The following is an 18048-nucleotide window of genomic DNA, read 5'->3' on the forward strand; positions in this document are numbered from 1 at the left end:
CTGTACCATTCCATAGGCTCCTGCGACCCTCCCGGTCGAATTTCGGTGACCTGCGATGCGTAGATAGCATTTGCATGCGACCTTGAGTGTCATCCTGTAATTTCGAGTCAGCTTGACCTAAGACCTATATCATTGCGACCGCATCGTCGCTGTGGTTCCAACGCCGCGTCTCGTATTACAATTTGATATGTACATCAAAAGATGTAGGCCACGCTTTATTTGAACCTTGATCGCATTTGTGGGACCCACCTATAGCATGGCACACCACCCTATGCATGCATGACATCATCATCCTCATAATTTCCTATCTACCTATGGCTAGTCTAGACCCCTAGCCACCTATAGCTAGTCTAGACCCCTAACCCCCCTCCCTTACATTCATTATGACATACATTTATTACTCTCTCTCTCTCTCTCTCCCTCCCTTTTTCTTTCTTATTTCCTAGCAAGAGAGAGAGCTCCCAACGTCCATTAGAGCTCTCCCTTTCCAACCCTTTTGCAAGCTCTCCACCCCTAAATCCAACCCTCTAAAATCAATCTCAACCATTGAATTTTGTTCTTTTGGAGCTCTAGATCATATTGGTGGAAGGAGTCCAAGATCTAAGGTGGGTGCTTCTTTCTCTCTCTTTCTCTCTCATTATTTTGGTGTGATAATGTGGCCGTGTGGCCCATCTGGATGTACCCCCCCTTGATGTATGTGATGTCCAAGCCGTCCACCAAATGGACCCTACGGCCGTCCAAGCCATGTGGGCCCCACTTAACGGCAATTGGAAAACATAAATATAAGGTTGATCCAAATCAAGTGGGCCATGTCCATGTGGACCCCACACGTGGGACCCAACTTGAGCAATATGTGCACACGGTGCGTCCAGCGTCCCTGGACGCTGGACGTTTTTCACGACTATGAGCAATGCACTCTCTGCCGAAAAAAAAAAAAAGAGAGTGGGGAGAACTTTTGGGGCAGGCTACTTATGTAGGCCCTACCTTGATGTAAAAATTGAATCTACACCATCCATTTCACTTCTAAGCCAATTTTAGGCGTTGAACCAAAGAATGAATCCAATCCAATTTTCTGGTGGGCCCCGGCATTGGAAACAACATTTTTTTTCCTTAAGATCCATTAGGACCCACCTTGATGTCTCTACCCGCCAAAAATATACTGCATAGTGGACTCGTTTGATCCGTCTTGGGCCATAGAATCTAATGGATGGAATGGATTCTCAAGACACGGGCCCCACATATGAAAAACCTCGAGAAAACAAAAAAATAATAACAATAATAACAAGGCACGCTGCAGCAAGCGCTGCTGACAGCAGCAGCGTGCGCGGGCGCTGCTGGCGGACGGACGGGCTGACCTCACGGCCTTAGCTGTGGGCCCCACCGTGATGTGTTTCGACCATCAGCACCATGATTTTGATGGGTCCCCACAAACCAGGCGTCCATCCCAAAAATCATCCTTATATGGGACTCAGACGGGCCACACCATCTAAAATCATGTGAAAACATGCCTAAACATATAAAATCATTTGGTGGGGCCTACTTGAGTTTTGGATGTGATTGAAACTTGGTTTGGACCTCTAATTTTATGGGACACATATAATGGACGGAGTAGATCTGGTTAATGTGGGTCCCACGTAGGATAAAAGAAAAAAAATCTTAACAAGTATGCATGTATACACGTTGACGTCCAGAGGAGTCTGGACGTCCAACGTTAAGCAGCGAGGGTCCCCTTGGCCCCAATTGTGGACCCTACCATGATGTATGTTTTACATCCATGCCTTTCATTTAATAGGTCCCTTTTTTTGATGTGTTGGTTCCAAAAATCAGTTATAAAAAGTTCTCGGATGGCCCACACCATCACCTTTCATGCGGTGGTATGTCAAGCCACATGGAATCAACTGCTGGGGTCCACATGCAGCTTGGATCCACCTGAAACTTGGTTTGGACCCTTAAATTGGTGGGACACACACAATGAATGGGATGGATTTGTGAACTACATCATGGTGGACCCCAGGACCACATAACTGTACCAAAAGTATGGTGGACAAATAAACATTACGGTGGCTCAGTCCACGTGACCTTATAAACGGGTTGTATGGCAAGTAAACATTGCAGTGGGCCCCTGGCCCATGTAACTTTATCAACAGATTGGATGCAAGTAAACATTGCAGTGGGTCCCATGATCGTGTGACCCCATCAACAGGTTGGAAGAAAAATAAATATTGTAGTGGGCCCCAAGTCTATAAGACCTTATCAACAGGATGGATGATAAATAAATATTGTTGTGGGCCCAAGGTCCACGTGACCTTATGAATAAATTGGATTGCAAATAAATATTACAGTGGGCCCTAGGCCCATGTGACCCTATGACTAGTTTGGATGGAAGATAGACACCATGTTGGCCCCAGTTTGGATGGACAGTATGTTGGGCCCTAGGTTGGGTGGAAAATAAACATTTTGGTGGGTCTTACTTAAGACCTATTTATGTATGTGTTGTGTCCACAATTGTGGACCTCCATCATGGAACATGTGACTTATCTATACCTTCCACCCCTATGGGACCCACTATGATGCATGTGTTTCATCCAACTGTCCAACCATTTTTTTTTGGGAAATGATCCTTTTTTTAAGGTTTGGGACGAAAATAAGACAGATTTATTTATCAAGTAGACCATAGTGCACGGTGAGGATTGAACGACCATCTTTGAAATCCTTGAGATCTTATGATTAGATTGGATGAGAAATAAATGTCATGGCGGGCCTTGGAAATTTTAGTAGTGGAAATCATTATCACCACTTATATTTGAGTGTGGCTCATTTGATATACACGTGGCCATGTGGTGTGGCCCACTTACTATATTTATGGCCCATTGTTAAGGCCCACCTTGTTATATATGAGGTCCCTGTGATGCGGCCCATTAGATGTATTTGGGGCTCATGGGTCGAGGCCCAATATGATGTATATAAGGCCCCTTTCAATGTGTGATTCCGTCATGATAAATGTATTGTATATCCGCACCATCTACCCGTCTTGATGGCGCAGGGCCTGCTTGCTGCATGTGCTAGGCCCGCCTGCACTGTACAGGCCCACCATGCTGTGTGTACTTCACCCACACCGTCCACTTGTGCGGCCCGCCTAGATGTTCGTATTTTGTATCCACCCCATCCATAATGTTGGGATAGTGCTGAACAATGTTTGGTTGGCGCCGATTTACATGGATATGTTTGTACAAGTGCTGATCATCATACGTGAGCCATGGGTGTAGTGATACACATGTTATACCTACAACTAGTGAAATGATTTTTTTTTGTGCGGCCCATATAAAGAGGCCCACCTTGATGTATTAGTGCGGCCCATTGTGACGTATTTCTGGCCCGTATGTCATGGTCCATTATGATATATTTCCGACCCATTTATTGAGGCCCGACTTGATTTGCATGAGGCCTATTGGTGCGGCCCGATGATACGACCCACCGTGATGTGTATATTAGGCCCAATGGTGCGGCCCAATGTATCGACCCACTGTGATGTGTAGGCCTACGTGCTGTATGTGTAAGGCCCACCTGTGATGACTATTTGAGGCCCACTTGTTGGATATTTGGGCCCACCTTATGTTTGACTCTATGTGGACCACTCCTTGGGAGCAATGTTGGTTAAATGTCCACATTGCTGGGCGGTGATGGTTAGATATCCACATTGTGACCCTTCCTTAGGCCTTATCAGGCCCATTCTCATCATTCTCTTAGTGGGTTAACCCAAATAAGTGGGCCCCATTTACCACGGACGGATGGCTCCATGCTACCAGATTTGATATAACCACGGCCGAGGGCCGATCTTTATATTATGGTTGATCAGATGTTCGTCTATGGACCCAGTCTTGTCTATGTGACCGGTCGTCGGTGTTGATTATCGATGCTGATTGTCGGTGCCAATTATTGATGTAGATTATCGGTGTCGATTTGTCGAGGTCGATTGTATTGACCGGTTCCGATTGTCGAGGCCGATTCTGAGTATCGAATTCGATTGCCAAGGCCGATTGTCGAGACCTATGTGATGTATATGTGACCCGTAGTTGAGGCCCATTGTGATATGTATTAAGCCTATGATGCATGGTCCATTTGATGTATTCAAGACTCATGTGTAGGGCCCACATATCCTGTATTTGAGGCCCATTGTGATGTATTCATGGCCCATGGGCAAGGCCTATTGTGATATGTATTAGGCCCATGAGCAGGGTCCACCTGTTGTGTATATGTGGCCCTTGAGTAAGACCCATTGTGTTGTATATTAGGCCCTTGTGTGAGGCCGTGGGCCCATTATATGTTTGACTCTATGTAGGCCATTCCTTGGGGGCAATGTTGGTTAAATGTCCACATGGTCGAGGTCGATTATCGATGCTGGTTGTGGATACAGGTTGTGAGTATGTGGCGGCATAGCATCATGATACATGCCCATACGCATCATCTGCATGTTTGTTATGAGAGGTGGTTGATCATTGCATATGTCATTGAGCATGTTGTTATAAGACTCCCTGATAGGTGGAGATTATCTCACATGAGCATGTGCAGGACTGATGCATGACTGGATTGTATGACTCATGCATCTCGCATTATGATTACTGTATGCCCTAGCGACATCAGGGCCGTAGCCTCCACAGACATATCGTGGATGGCCAAATAGGACATCGAAAATGTTTGGTTCTAGCATACGGGGGCCATAGATGTCCCTGGGTGAAAATCCCTAAACCTCCGTGGCTAGGAGACGCCCCAACGTCGAGACCGAGTGGATATATGAGCGCCCGAGTGCCGAATACCAGGAGGCCGCGTCTCTCACTGTGTCGTGGTCGGTTGGGAGGGGGTATGGCCTTACTCGCCCGAGGGTAGGGGGCAATACTAGGCTGAGTTTAACCAGCTCGTGAATGGGTCCGCTATCGACGTGCCGGATAGGTATTGGCGGACTATTGGCAAGGCGGATAGTGAGGTTTCTTATGCTCACTTGGACTGTGCGGCTGGGAGAGCAGCGGTGCCATTTGGAGTGTACTAAACCCCGGTGATGATCCTAGAGATGAACTGTACTGATATGTGGATTTAGTGAGTAGGAGTTGCATACTCATTCATGCATTCATTCATTCACTATCCACTTGGGTTGGTGGTGCGCAACTATTTGTTACGAGTGCTTTCGCAATGGCCAGGATTTCGGTTGGGGCGCGCGACTAACCTGAGATCAGGAGTTTACCACATTGAGTATAACTATCCAAATTTAGGTATGGGACTGGTTTGGATAGAAGTCCCTTGTGATGGACCCCATAGCCTGCGATACTACGTACCATCATCCCGACTTCACACTCCAGCATGGTTATTCCATTCGCACCGCATATTGCAGAACATTCGCATATATGGCATTTTGGGCTATTGCGTCTCTGCTTATCAGGAATGTATATTGCATTGCATCCTCTGCATCTGATATTTGGCTCTTTACGACTCTTCATTTGCATACTGATTTGTATTGTGTATTTTAATATTGTATGATTTATGCACTTATCAATATTTCCGCTTACTCTGTTATCGTGTGATTTATGACTTTGTCAGTATTTCTGCTTACTTAGATAATTCATGATCTTGCTAGTATCTTGCTTATTCCGATATTGTACAATTTATGGATTACCAGTACTTCCAGTTTGTATGATAATGACATTGTATTGAATACTTGGCACTTACCTTGTGTACATACTTACACCACCCTCTAAGCTTCCTATAAGCTTATGCACGATAGATGCGTGCAGGTGTTATTAGGTTGCAGCAGCATTGAGCTTGGAGCGTGCAGTTGTATTCTGGAGCTTTGATTTCGATATGTGTATTTTTTTCTTTCAGCATTGTACTCAAATGATTATATTAGTGGATATATGATGATGATGTTACCTTTGTGAATTGGGTAATCTTGTGGTTATGCTTATTATGAGTTAAATGTATAAAAAAGAAATCCTCCTTGTAGGATCCCAGAATCGAAATTTGGCGTATGGACGCTAGGACCGGAGAATGGGGTACTACGGAGGCTGTCGGCACCGGATTCGGTGATCGGGATTCCTGCGAATCCGATTTCTGGGTTTGGGGCGTGACAATGCTCCCCTAAATTTTTATAGTTTTCTGACCTTCCCGTGTCGCGGTATAGCCTGCACGGGCTGTCGCTAGGTGTTAACGGCCATCTAACTTGGAGGCCCGCACCAGGTTCTATCAGGACCCATCTGACCTATTCAGTTGGGATAATCTTGGTCTAATTTATTTGTGATACCTCACTACGAGTGACCTAAATGAACGGTCCAGTGGCAAATCCTACGTGGACGCCCCAGGACACTGTTCTGGTTGGGCGGGACGTTACACTACACCTGATGTTCAAGTGATCGGGCGGATTCATTAGCTTCCTACGGCTGATTAATCGGACTGGTGCGGCTCCTTACTGGTACTACCCCTGTATATACTGACATTGAGTACTAATGGTTATTAAGTAATATTTAGGTTAATTAAATATAAAAAAAAATTGATGAATTTTTGGAAATCCAAAATAGTGAAAATCCAGGATGTTACAATCTACCCCCTTTAAAAATAATTTCGTTCTCGAAATTACCTAAGGGTAGTAAGTAAAGGCTTCCTTATTTCATTTGCCCAGGTTTGTTGATTTCAAGTTTATATGCATGGTAGGGTGTATACTATCTATGCTAGGCTGGCTCATTTTAGTCTACCCCCCTTAAAACTTTTTCACCCTGATGGTTAACTAAAATTTATTTATAAAGATCTAGATTCATGGCAACGGTTTTCCTCTATCTAGAGTGAAATATTTATTTTCAATGTTAGACTAATACAGAGAGACGGTTGACCCAATACGTCGATCATCTACCTGACCAGGGTAGAAGGCTCATCGTATCCCTTCTTCATCCTGGTGGATCCTAGTCTTCTGGTCGGTCAAAGCAGTGAGTCCATTGGTAGTCGCTCAGGATTGAGAATTGAGTCAAGCCGCGAATGCTTCGCAGGTGTATACTTCCGTAATTCCGTAGTCCGATCAATCTAAATGTTTAGGAAAATCACATATCATTAAAAAGTTAAAATCTCTTATTCATAAAATTATCATTCAGGTCTTGTGCAAAGAGAGTTCTCGCCTTAATTAACGTCCAAATTAGTGATCAATAAATCCTTTACTATGCTTATGGTCAAACAATTATCTTAACAATGTTTCCAATGGACTATGATTGTATCTTTATGTTATCATCTCGATCCTATGGCTAATGGGATATGAGCAAACCATGTTTAGGTGTCGTTAATTTCGAGAGAGAATAAAAGAACCGAAAGTTCTAGGATATTTTAGAGGGTTGAAGGGATGGTGACCCTAGAAAGGCCGCGGGAATGGAAAGAGGAAGAACATCATCTCCTCAATGTGGTATGAATCTTGATTCCATAAGAAAATAAGAAAACTTATAATATTTTAGTGAAGACCGCATCGAATATGAACTTAGAAAGTATTAAACAACTAAACTCAAGAGTCATAGTTCAACCGTTCTAGAAACTATTTGAAGTAGAAAAATATACTAAAAATAATCTAATTTAATCATGCCGGACGATTTCTTTTATGGTTAGAAGTAATTTCTAAAATGAAACAAAATACTAAAAATTCAATATGAAAAATAAAATAAAAATACACTTGGTTCATTGGCAACCCACAGGGCATCAATCTTCATCTGTTAACTGATGTCATGGATATACCAGAAATTTCAAGGAGGCTATTCCATGAAACTGGGCATTTTGACACATTTTGTAGGTTAAGAGGTTCATACATGTATAGAAAATTCTAGAGTGGTAGAAGAATGTATTATAGAGATTACGTAGGATTATCTAGATGGTTTCTAAAGTTTTCTTAGCCACAGGATGACATCGTAAGCGTTATCTTAACTATCCATGTAAGGTAGCTAAAAGAATCTTAGGTCTACATAAGGAAGGCAGGTCCTCATTTATAACTAACCACATAGACCTCATTCTTGAGTTATAGTGTAACAAATTCACTTACCTTGAAGACTCTCTTATGTTACTCTCCACTCCAAAATAGCGTGACTACACTATAGTGGTAGGCTGACTCGTTCGCAACAAGGCTGTGTGCGAGTGCTTTATAGTCTGCACTTAGGAAAGTACTCCAGATATGATACTAGGATCCAAGAACCGGCCACGGTGGAGCCTCACATTGACTACACTCGCATCTTGACATGGTCTCATCCAGTATTAAACCCAACACAATTATTACATGCACACCTCAAATGGTGAAGCCGAGCAAGCAAACTAAGCGATAGAGTCAAGCGAGCTATATCATGTATATACATATATATTTTAAATCTCACTTTCTTTACAATAGGCTTTAATCGACGAAGTATAATTAACCCCATTCGGCAAAATATCTTTCTCACCTATCAACAGCAAAATGTCTAATGCAACTCCTATCTTACCCAGCTCACACCATCCATCAATCAATAAATGACAAGTTACCACATGTGGTTCCATCTTATCAAATATTATAATGAACTAAACCTAGACAGGACCCAAATCGAACCTAAGAAAACTATTTATTAGTTAATATAGGAAAGTCTACAGGGTCTTTTAAAACAAGCATGCATGTATGATAAGTACCAACCCTTTTTTTTAAAAAAAAACCTATGTGTGGCCCACCATGACATGTAAGTATCATCCAACTCGTCCATTAGATGCCTTCAGATGTTAGTCCTAGATCCCAATATCTAGCCTAATCCATCACATGTTTTAGAAATAAATAAATAAATGAAAACTCACTCAATGTCTACTTGGGTTAGGAGCAGACTGCACTTCAGTTTCCTAAACTTCGAGAGGGAAGGAAGAATCGAAAGTTCTAAGGTATTTCAGAGGTTTGAAGTGCTGATAACGCTAAGAAGGACGCAGAAGATTCCGATGGGGTCGCGTCGAACGCCAACCGGAATCGTTATAATTCTTTTGTCTACTCCGGGTCGCTAGGAGTCAACACCTGGTAATATGTATCTTTTCTGAGGTCGTGTAAACCAAGTCTAAACTGATTAAACTTTTCTTGTCGACCTCCACCCAACAATGTGGGGCTCAGCATAGGCGTCCATATAAATTTACTCACTCTAACCCGTGTAGTCCTTAGTCTCCGTTGTGCATGACCAACCCATTTAAATTTACTTTCCTTCATCTTATTACTGATCAGTGCTACCCCTGAATTCCCTCGAATGCATCCACTTCTAATTATATCCTTCCTTGTCTTGGCACTCATCCATCTCAACATCCTCATTTTAGCTACACTAATCCTATGAACATGTTGTTCTTTAATTGCCCCACATTCTATTCCATGAAGCATGGTTGGTCTTATATCCACCCTATAAAATCTCCCCCCCCCCCCCTTTTTTTTTCTTTTTTTTCCTTTTTAATTTGAGTGGCACATTAATGATCACATAAAACTCCATATGCACCTCTCCATTTCTTCCACCTCGCTTGAAATCTATAGGCAACATCCTTCTCAAATCTCAATCTCTCCACTCATGAATTTTCAAGCCAATATATCATGGTGATCATTTGGGAAACTTCCTGGCCAACAATCTTAACAAATTCCTTATTCCCACTCCTATTGTTACTAGAATTGCACTCCAAGTGACATGACCATGCATTTGACAGTTACTATCTTAACTGAAATGTTTAGTTATTTTATAGAATATATTTTGTAGTTTTTTTTTTTTTTAGTAAGCTAAATTTTATCTATTTATTTATTTTTGTTTTTTATTTTTTATTTTCTAATCATTCCATATAATTTCTTACCTAATGAAAATAAGTAAAACCTTAGTCTCCAAAAGCAACTAGATGTTGCAGCAGGAATTGAAGGAAAAGAGCAAGCACCCCCTTTTTTTTTTCTTTTTTTTTTCTTTTTTTGTTCTAAGGCATCTAGATATTTGAATTTCTTAAGGGACAATGCATCATAGAGTAGAAGATTCTAGAAAGCAGTGATTGGAGGAAATGGTTGAAATGCCTAGGAATGAAACACAATAGGACCTTGAGTACCCAATCCACTGAAGTGCACACATATAATTCATAATTAGAATATGTGCAAAATCATAACTAACCACAAGGAAACAACACAGAGAGAAACATTGTGAAAGAAAACCTTCTAAGCTCTCTAAATCAGCCCTCTTGGAGGAAAACCTATCATTTGAAATGTATCCTTCCGTGTGCACAGGGTCTTTAACTAGAGGAGGTTCTATCCTATCATCTTCAATTGAATCTTCAACTTCCATAACCTCGTCATCTGTAGCAGGCATTAGTCTTCCATCACCTTCAGCCCGAACAGGCTTGTAAACAACAGGATCAACATCAGTTGAGGAAGACTCAAAACAACAGATTTTTTTTTTCAAGAGAAGTCTCTTAAACATGATCTCCACCATCCATCTCCACATCAACGAACACTTCTTTTATTTAAAATCATCCACATGCATTGACAAATGTAAGATTTGAAATGTGTGGTTGAAGGGAAGGAAAATATGAAGAAGAAGAATGTGGTTTTGGGATTTAGTTTTGAGAATGGGAGAGGTAGAGGTCTTCCTAGGGGTTTAGAAGAAATGAAGGGGACTGAGAGGGGAGGAATGAAGGGTTTGGGTCCTTAAAATGCAATAGAAATGGGCCCCACTCGTGTGTACGTTGAAAGGGAGAAGGGGACCCATCTTGTAATGTTTATTATATTTTTAGTAATTATATTATTTTTAAAATTTTTATGATGATTTACCATCAAGTTTTAAGCCATTCAAAAAAATTTCATATCATTTTGAATAGTAGATAAATTATTAAAATTCTAGGAGCAACAGCTGTCCGAAATTAATAATTTTTGGATGGTTGGTGAAACATCTTAAGTTTAACTATATCATAATTTTTATTTTATTATTTTATTATTTTTATCTAAAACTAGACTCATCAAGTTTCAATATAAATTTTGAATCACCTAAATCGGAATTATAACGAAGGAGATATGGATTTTTGAAGTTGACCTAAATTTGCAGAAACTGCGGCGGGGGCCACGCGGTCCCCTGGACTGTTGACGGGGGCTGCGGCGGGGGTGATGCGGAATCGGCGGGGGCCACGTGGTCCTCTGGACTGTTGGCGGGGGCTGCGGCGGGGGCGACGCGGAATGGGTGGGGGCCACGCGGAATCAGCGGGGGCCACGCGGTCCGCTAGACAGTCGGCGGGGGTAACTTGCCACAGCCATATCTCGCAAACCGGAATGAGTTATTCAACATGCTATATATGAATTTGGGGTAGGAAAATACGATCTACACAATGAGCCTACTGGTTTTACTAGATTCTCCCTGGTTAATGGTTAAAATCCTATTTTTTTCTACAGTTTCACTAATTTTGGTAAATTTCATTCATCTCTATGTCTTCATCCTCGAATGGGTCGGAACTATCAAATTTGGTCCAGTATTAGCTTATTTAGACTTGGACAAGGGTCTCGACCGTCGAATCTTTTGATTTTTGGCTCGCTCCTAACAATGTACTGGGGGTATTAAGGAACAGAGTGATGACAAGTGAAGATTTTAACGAGATAGATAGGAGAGAGGAAATTTAGACTTAGGCACATTTATTTAGTGGCATTAAGCGGTACTAAATGGGATTGCAATGCTAATCCCAACTCAAGATTGAGAATGGCATGTTGGAACGAGTGTGGGATGGACTCAAGTTTACTTCACAAGCTTTGCTAAATGAGTCTTGTGTTGGGAAGTGTAATGTAGGATTTTCAAATCCCAGGATGACGAATTTCTAAGCATAATTGGGAAGGAAGACCCGGGATTTACCCTTGATTGAATACATCCCGACGGAGCATTATAGAACATGGGATGCACTCATCCTAGGGACAATACCTTACCTGCATTTGTCGTTACTCTAAAATTCATTTTACCCTGATCTCACCTATTTCAGTTGGCCCAACGGGCCCTAGGAACCTGGTAGACTACTAGCTAAATTTTCTAGTTAATCGAATCGAATCTTGCCATCAAGTTTCCAATTTCTTGCCCGAGAATGAGCTGTGGCACCGTAAGACTCTCGAATCTCCTTCTCTAGTGTCATTATTCCCTCTCTCGCTACCCATTCCCAACTCCTTAGAAGTCCTACCCTCCGTCTACAATTGTTGGTTCAGGGTTTGGGATGCTTCCTAGCGTTCTAAGTTCCTGTTGCGTTTTCTAATACATATCCTCTCAAGTCAGCGGACGCGTTAGTGAATTCATGACCCATGGCCCAAGGGATTCCAAACTATTGCTCTGATACCAACTTGTAACACCCTGAAAATCGGGGGTCGCGCATACGCTCGACTTCCGAGTTCCCGAGAGCCACCTTTAACCGATTTCATTAATGCGTTTAAATCAGGTTTAGTTGCACAGCTTGGAGGTTCCTGGAGCATGAAACATATCCACACCAGCCCACTGAAATGAGCGAAAAACAAACATACATTCATATACATGACCAAAAGTACAAAAGGGGCGCATATGATGCTACCCAACAATATCTCAAAAGAATAGCGAGTCCAAAAGAATAGGACTGAGCCCCCTGCTCAGTGACCCAATCCCGCCAATCAAGCTGGCGGAGAACCCTCCATCAGCTGGAAGTATGATAGCTCGTCCTCCTCCTCCAAGCTCGCCTCGCTAGGCTCCTCCAGTCCCGAGTCACCTGCATCTATGAATGGGTCTGGTTGGTGTTTTAAAACATCATCCCAGAGTGGGAGTGAGTGATCAACTCAGTGGGTGCTATTAACCTCAAGTTATCACAGGCATCAATTATAATATGGTCTTAATGAAAAGCAGACAATCACATATGTCTAAGTAATCTTATTAATGCGCATGTATGCAGCATGACATGATGCATGCCCTCACCACAACGCTCCCTCGTGCGACACCATCTAACGATCGCTAAGGCCAACACTCCCTCAGTGCGACCTCGACTGCCGAGTCCCCACCCTAACTAGTGAGATGTAATGCGATCGTGTTAGTCGTGTGATTAGTTAGGTCCATTCATCCAGTAGATTTGAAAATCTGGTACACCCCACGTATCAATGCCCTAAAAGGGTTGCAAGGCCAAGACCCCCCAATGCGTGAGGCCGTGACCCCGCGGTCCGTGATCTTGTCAGGTTTCTCATCCTCGATTTCAAGCACATGAGGAGTGCCGTGAGAAAGGGATCGCTCGCGGTCACTACGGGGAGGCGCGGTACCCCAGCATAGGCCGACAGCTTGGACACAGTGTCCCATTCCACCATACCCGGCTCACGAGGCTGTGGACCAATTTCAAGTGGGTTATTGATGAGCTATAAGGGTTGTAGGGTGTCCCAGGTTCCATACAAGTGTGAACAAGTAGGGTTAACAATCAAGGTTGGTCAGACAGTAGGTTAGACCTTGCGAGTCAGGCGAGCGTGAGGCGTGTGACATCGGGCACGAGGGTCCCATGTAGTCGAACTACAGCCACCCGATCACACCCGTCCAAGCCCACAAGTCCAACCATAGCGTAGTCCTACCGATGGGACTACCGTCTCTCCTCAAGTTCCTGACCAACCCAAGGGTAGAGACAGTGACTCATAGCATGCCAACAACCAATGCCGCATCAAGCATATTCAACACCTTGATCTCATGTTGCTCAACATACAATTCAAATTTTCCTACAAGCAAACCATTAATATTATAAATAAAGTGTATGTGTGTGGTGTGGGTTAGTGAGGAAGTTAACACTTCCTCCATGTTGAGAAATCATGTACACAAGAGTAATGAAATCATACGTAATATGAGGCAACAACGTATAAAAATCAACACGGCATGAGCATATGATCATCCATACATCAAATCATGTGAGAAACATAAACGGCATCATGAGAGAGAGAGTCAACATATAAATCCATACCATTTCAACCAACATACAATTCCTAGGATTTCCTAGGCTTTCAAAAATAACATCCAAGCAATCAAAATCATTAATCTCGTATTAAAATTGGTGCTAGGTCACCTAAGAGTAATAGTCCGCACCTATGGATCGTTGAGATCTTGGAAACGACCTAGGAATGAGGGCTTTTGGGGTCGGATGGCCGAATTCCCTAAAACAACCATTTACATGTTAGAAATTCATGAAATCCCTTCTCATCACAAGGGTTTTAAGGAAAAAAAAGGGTGATGAGTCTTACCTAGACGATCAATGGGATGAATGGGCGGTCATAGAGGAGGGATTCTTCTTGAAGAAAAGGTAGGGAGTTGTGGGGTTTGATTCTTTGGGCCCCACCTCGATCTAGGGTCCATCTTCACTCCCTTCTTCACTCTCCCTCTCTCTTTCTCCTCTTTTCTCCTCTTTCTCTCTCTCTCTCCCTAGGGAAAATTCGTATGGGGAGAGGGGTGCCCCAAATGAGGCCCTTTTATAATGTCAGATTGGTGCAAATGGCCCCAAGTCCTAGGTTTTTACTATACTAAACCTATGAGAGGGTTTTTCTAAGCTCTAGGGCCCACCATGGGGTGTAGGAGTTGACACCCACCATTGGATAATTGGCCCTAATGATGATCTACGTATGTATATGATCGGCCTGCCATTTGGACGCGCCGATCGACAGATATAATTAAAAGTCTGTTCAACGGTCACCGATAGTCGATCAGGGCCGCGGTTATACGGATATGAGCAGAGAAATATCCTTACTCCATGGGTAAAGTTTGGTCGCAAACCGACAGTCCGAAATCCTCAACTTTGCATAAGAGTAGACGACTCAATTCACTTAAGTTTCAACTCCTTCCTTTAGGGTATTTGCACTTCTCATGCACTCGTCCTTCGGCTTAGGTTGAGCGGTTCTGGACAGTACCCTAGTCCGACTCTCGCGATAGACGTCAAGCCCAGTAAGATGGACATTATTCTATAGTTTTGGAACTAGTGGTCCACCAACGAGCGGTTTAGAGCTTGTTTGGAGAATCGGGGCAGTTCTGGTGGCCCTTTGGCCATAAAACTTATAGGATAGGTGCTCCATGTCCCGATGAAGGGCCATGCAAAATTTAGGAATGATCGAAAATGGGGTTTGGTCGCACGGGTCTGATTCACGATAAACAGTCACCGTGCCACGATCGGGACCTAGATTTTGTGAGCGGGCGTAAAAAAATACATTAAACCTTTACCGTAAATTTTAAAGAAATCCGACGGCTGAAATGACTGAAATCTCAGTTTTATTTACCCGTGTCAGATTTCAATTCTGGCATTGGTGGGGCGCATCTGACAAGTGCCAGATTTCACTTCTGGGTGTCTACTGAGCCCGTGGTCCGTGATGGTCTTCAAGCCCAGTGAGATCTATGCTCCCCTAAATTTTTATAATTTTCTGACATTCCCGTGTCGCGGTATAGCCTGCACGGGCTGTCACTAGGTGTTAACGGCCATCTGGCTTGGAGGCTCGCACCAGGTTCTATCAGGACCCATCTGACCTATTCAGTTGGGCTAATCTTGGTCTAATTTATTTGTGATACCTCACTACGAGTGGCTTAAATGAACGATCCAGTGGCAAATCCTACGTGGACGCCCCAGGACACTGTTCTGGTTGGGCGGGACGTTACACTACACCTGATGTTCAAGTGATCGGGCGGATTCATTGGCTTCCTACGGCTGATTAATCGGACTGGTGCGGCTCTTTACTGGTACCACCCCTGTATATACTGACATTGAGTACTAATGGTTATTAAGTAATATTTAGGTTAATTAAATAAAAATAAAAAAAATAAAAATTGATGGATTTTTGAAAATCCAAAATAGTGAAAATCCAGGATGTTACAACATTACTCTAGGTTGTCGTCCCAAATTTGGTCGTGATCTAACAGTCCGAAAGCCATAACTTGGGCAAAGACCAAATGCAGATAAGTGACTTAAGTTCTTAGTTAGTTTCAAGAATATTCACATAACTCATGCACCGACCTTGTAAGTCCAAGTAGAGCAATCGGAGTCACGATCTCGACTGGATGTCTCGCGATGGATGTCAAGTCTAGTAAGATGAACATTACTCTATAATTTCAGAACTAGTGGCCCACTAATGAGCGGTCCATAGCTCATTTGGAAAATCAAGGCATTTCTTGAATGAATTAGGTAGCAAGATTTTCTGTGCGTAATGATTAGGATTTGAATTAACTATGTTCATAGTGTGATCTATTCACAATTAGTGAAAATGGCAATTCAATCATAATCACTCTAAACCATTGGTTCATAGGGATATGGATAATTGGGTCACTTTAATTTGTTAATTACGATCTGACCCTAAGTTGTCTCAACTTTGGGTAGATCTTTAATTTAGTTGTAGTCGTTTTGATTAGTTAGTGATAGGTCGGTTAGTTTTGGGTCATATGTGAACAAATCACGAGGCTAAACTCGATACTTAAGTGATCGGGAGGGTTCATTAGCTTTCTACAGTTGATTTGTTGAATTTGTACAATTCTTTACCGGTACCACCCGTGTATAGGCTCACTTCGAGCGTTAAGGGCCAATAAGTGACAATGTGGGATAATTATATCAAAAATTTTCACGGATTTTTATAAATTCAAAATATCGAAAATCCATGACGTTACAGTCTCACATAATGAACCTTAGCCACATGATGAACGAACTGTTGTCTCCAACAACCATCTTACAATGAAGCCAGCTAAGTAGGTGATTGAACTTTTTGTGCCTGATGACCTTCTTGTGTACGAAACTTGGTATTTTAGCAGGCGACGAATGGATTATCATTAGTTGTCAATTATTATTATTTTTTCTTTTTTAGTTGATTGTAGTTACTTTTAATACATTAATGTCATCATCTTTAACCTTGTGTTATTTCTTTTAACAAATACTATTTTATCATTGAAGAATGTAAGTTATCACGTGCTTAATTGATAATCATTTCTCTAAAGGCATAAAAAACTTATTAGAATGATGAGCGATCCCTTTCACCAATTGCTTGATTATTTGTAATTAACGGCTAGATAGATGACCGATCTACACATCCGATCTTAATCGGTCTATCTCAATGCTTGGGGTCACAAAGCATTTGGTTTTATTCAACCCGCATTTGATTTTATCATGCACACTAGGTACAACCACACGAATGTTCGAATTTGAACTAAACAACTTATTAGTGGCTCATGTGAGACCCACCAAGATCATTATGGGTGGCATAAAATAACATTGTATATGTGTATATGGACCTTAAACTATAAAATTAGTGGTCTCACTTTTGTGGGCCAGTTGTGGCTCGAAATAAAGTCATTTTTATCCAAAGTATATCTTTTAATGGACTTATTACAATAATTACTAATATATCATGAATGTATGCCTTTTCGTAGTATTAAATATGATTTCCTTCTTTTATCAAATTCATTATCATATGAATATATTATAAAATTCATCTTTAGCCAAAATTCAAACACAACTAAAGATTCTAAGTCACGTCGATTTAGTGTAATTATGATTTGAATCCTAATATATTCCAACTACAAGCTATCAAACAAGCTTCAAACCGAGGAAGCCAAGGGCTTCTTGTAGGTACCCCACCCAAGGCTAATAGGCTGATCAAATTAACCTAGTTAACCCAACTCACCCAATCAAACCCACTCAACTCACCCAGTCAAACCTAGTTAACTCAACCCAGTCAAACCCAGTTAGTTTGCTCAATTAAACTCACCCAATCAACCCTACTCACCCAACTTAGCTCACACGATTAACTCAACCTAGTTAAACCTAGTTAACTCACCTAGTCGACTCATTCGGTCAACCCCAGCCTCAAACCCAGCCAGTCTAAATCCAAAGATTGCCCAAAACCAAGCCCTTTTCCAATCCAAATCCAAGCCTGGATTAGCCCAAACCTTCGTCCATTAATATTTAAGACCGTCATAAAGCAAAACCAACAAGAATTAGAGGGCTGCTCACCATCTTAGAAGCCCCCCTACGAGCGTCGCCTACCACGTGGCAACTCTCCTGCCTTGGCAAGAGAGGGTGTAAGTCATGCGAGGTTGCGCTCTA

This window comes from Magnolia sinica, chromosome 7 (genome assembly GCF_029962835.1).
Source record: "Magnolia sinica isolate HGM2019 chromosome 7, MsV1, whole genome shotgun sequence".
NCBI classification, from domain to species: domain Eukaryota; kingdom Viridiplantae; phylum Streptophyta; class Magnoliopsida; order Magnoliales; family Magnoliaceae; genus Magnolia; species Magnolia sinica.